Here is a 3,871-nt window from a genome sequence, read left to right as displayed (position 1 = left end):
TTTTTTTTTTTTTTTTTTTTTTTTTTTTTAATGGTTGTATCCCAGTAGTCCTCTGTCTTGCTAACAGTGACTATCTCTATGTAATGGAGAGAGGGAGGAGAAACTACTATTTTCCAATGTGTTATTTTCTGGTTATTAAACCAACATACACTCATTTATAGGGATTTGGAAAATCTAGACAAAAACAAATAACAAGAAAAAAAAAGCCTCCTTTAATTCTATCACCTGAAGTCAACCTTTCATTTATTTTCAATTATTTTTCTCCTATCCACTTCCAGCTACTAACCTATTTCTCTGCTTCCCTTTACAGAAAATGTCCTCAAAAGAGTTGTCTTTTCTATCTGTAAATCCTTTTTTCCCCTTTTCTCCTGAGCTCAGTCCAATCATATTTACACTATACCCTAAACTATTGGCTCTCAGGTCACAAATGTACTCCTTAGTTCTAAATCCAGTGACCAGTTGTCAGGTAGGTTTTGACACATTTGTTAATTATTTTCTTCTTGAAACTATTTTCATTTGTTCCCCAAACACTACTCTGGTCTTCTCCCAACCTTTTAGCCACTTCTTCACAGTTTCTTCAGTCTGTATTTGTTTCTTCAACTTTCCTACCTCTACACTTTGGGGCAGCTCAGGGTTCACTGTCACTTCCTTAGTGACTCTGTCTAGCCTCACAGCTCGAAATATCAAATTCATATCTTTAGCCAGGACTGCTGCTCTGGACATTATAAGATGTAAACTTGAGCTACACCAAACTTTTCATTACCCTGCCATCATACTCTTTCCATAAGTTTTCTCATTTTGGTAAATGGTAATCTATTCTTCGACGTCATCCAGATGAAAAATCTTGGAGTCAGCCTTGAATCCTCTCTTTCTTCTTTCATACCTTCATACAATCAATCGACAAGTCTCATTGCCCTTAGTTTCATAATATATTTCTGAATTCAACTATTCTCATGCCTTCCTCCTTTACCAGCCTAAGCTGTTCTGAGCTACTATACTGTCACTGGGTTATTGCATTAGCTTGCTTGGTGGTCTTTGAGCCTTGCCTCCTTCAGTCTAATTAATCCAGCAAAAATCTAAGTTCTCATATCATTCCTTGTTCATAACTTTTCAATATGTTCCCCACTCATATCTTTAGCTTTGCATGATCTGGCACATAGTTAAGTCCGCAAACTCATCTCCGTTCATTCTTCCTCTGCTCCAATCATAATGGCCTCCCTTTTGTTCCTTGTACATATAACATGTTCTTGTCTCAGGCCATTTGCTCCTTTTGTTCCCTTTGCCTAGAACTCCCTTTCGCCAGACACCTTCCCAGCTTATTCGCTTTCTTGCTTCTTTTATACTTCTGTTCAGAGGAATTTTTTATTAGTGACATCTTTTCCAACTGTTTTATGTAAATTAGAAGATATTTTCTTCTGGCTTATTTAAGTTCTTTCAACTGCTATGGGAATTTTAGAATCATCTTGTCAATTTTTATAAAGAAGTCCTGCTGGGATTTTGATTAGGATTGCATTGAAACTAGAGATCAATTTGGGAATAAGTGACACCTTAAAAACATTGGTTTTTCTGACACTGACAACAGAATATCTCCACTTATTTAGGTTCTCTTCAATTTCTCACCAATGTTTTGTAGTTTTTACTATACAGGTCTTGCACATCTTTTGTCAGATTTACCGCTAAGTTATTTCATATTTTTGATATTATTTTAAATAGTAGTGTTTGGTTGCATGAAACTATCAGTTGATGCTGAAAATGCATTTGAGAAAATCCAACAACCATTCTTCATAAAAAGTCTCAGTATGCAGGAACAGAAAGGCCATCTCACCTAAGGAATGGCATCTATGAAAACCCTAAGTGTGCTTAATGGCAGAAGACTGAATGATTTCTCCCTGAGATCAGAAACAAAATTATTCAACATTTTAAGAGAGGCTCTAGCCAATACAGGGAGGCAAAAACAAAACAAAACAAAACAATCCCACAAAGGCATCCAGATGGGGAAGGGAAAAGTAAAACTGTATCTATTCATAGAAGATATATATATGTACATATGTAAAAAATGGAATCCAATATTCCATACAAAAAGCATTACCAGGGCGCCTGGGTGGCTCAGTGGCTTAAGCCTCTGCCTTCAGCTCAGGTCATGATCTCAGGGTCCTGGAATCGAGTCCCGCATCGGGCTCTCTGCTCAGCAGGGAGCCTGCTTCCCCCTCTCTCTCTGCCTGCCTCCCTGCCTACTTGTGATCTCTCTCTCTCTCTCTCTCAAATAAATAAATTAAAAAAAAAAAGCATTACCAAAAACTAATAAGAGATTAACAAAGTTCAAAGATACAAGATCAGAATACAAAAAAAATCATAGTTTTAACAAAGGATGTTCAATATCTATACATTAAAAACTATAAAACATTGGTGAGAAATTCTTAGATCCAATGCAATCACAATCAATAAACACTGGGCAATTAAAATTTTTAAAATAATACTTTTTAATGTCACACAAAAATATGACATAGTGATAAATTCCTTCATGCTGGGATTATACATTGTCTTTCAATATATTTTCAGAACCGTATCACTAATATTTTGTTTAGAATTTTTGCATCCATTTTATGAGGGATATTGGCCTACAGTCTTCTTTTTGATTCTTAAAGCATTTTTTGTCTAGTTTTGGGTAAAACTGGTATCATAGAATAAACTAAGAATTATTCCCCCCTCTTTAATTTTCTGGAATAATTTGTGTAAAATTGTATTATTTCTTCCTTAGAGGTTTAGTAGGATTCACCAGTGAAACTATTTTGATCCAGAGTTTTCTTTGTGGGATGGTTTTTAAATACTATCTAAATTCATTCAGTAGAAGTAGATCTATTCAGGTTATCTATTTCTTCTTGAGTAAGCGTTGGTAGTTTGTATCTTTCAAAGAATTTGTCCATTTCATCTAAGTTGTTAAACTAGTTAGCATAAAGTTATTCACAGTAGTCCCTTATTATGCTTTTAATATCCATAAAATCTATACTGATGATACTTTTTCCATTGCTGCTAGTGGCAATTTTTTTCTTCTTTCCTTTTTACCTTCTGATTCATCTGGATGAAGTGTGACTTTGATTAACCATCTCACAAAACAAGCTTTTGTTTCCATTGACTTATTCTAGAATTTTTCTAATTTTTATTGCATTGATTTTTTTAATCTTACGATTTCCTTTCTTCCTACTTACCTTAATTTGCTTTTCTTTTTCAAATTTCTTAAGGCAGAAATGGAAGCCATTGATTTGAGAGTTTTCCTCTTCTGAATACAAGTATGGAATACTATAAATTTTCCTGCCAGTACTGCTTTAGCAATATTCCATATGTTTTGAAACATTGTGCTTTCATTTTTACTCACTTCAAAATACTTTCTCTTTTCCCTTTTGATTTCTTTGAAACAAGTAATATGTAGAAATGCTATTTAGTTTCCAAATATTTGGAGATTTTTCAGAGATCTTTTTGTTTTATTTTTTAAAATTTTTTAAAGCTTTTATTTATTTGACAAAGAGAGAGACAGTGAGAGGGAACACAAGTGGGGGGAGTGGGAGAGGGAGAAGCAGGCTTCCCAATGAGCAGGGAGCCTGTGCAGGACTTGATCCCAGCACCCTGGGATCATGACCTAAGTGAAGGCAGATGCTTCACAACTGAACCACCCTGGGCGCCCTCAGAGATCTTTTTGTTAATGATTTCTAATTTCATTCCATTATAGTTAGGGATATACTTTGTTTGACTTTATTATTTTAAACATATTAGAACTTATTTATTGTCCAGAATATCATTTATCTTATAAATATTACATACATACTTGAAATTAATGCATATTCTGCTGGTGTTAGGTGAAGAATTCTTTAAGTAT

Source organism: Enhydra lutris, unplaced genomic scaffold, assembly GCF_002288905.1.
Source record: "Enhydra lutris kenyoni isolate GAN:26980312 unplaced genomic scaffold, ASM228890v2 scaffoldscaffold41, whole genome shotgun sequence".
Taxonomy (NCBI): domain Eukaryota; kingdom Metazoa; phylum Chordata; class Mammalia; order Carnivora; family Mustelidae; genus Enhydra; species Enhydra lutris.
Note: the sequence above shows the minus strand (reverse complement) of the source record.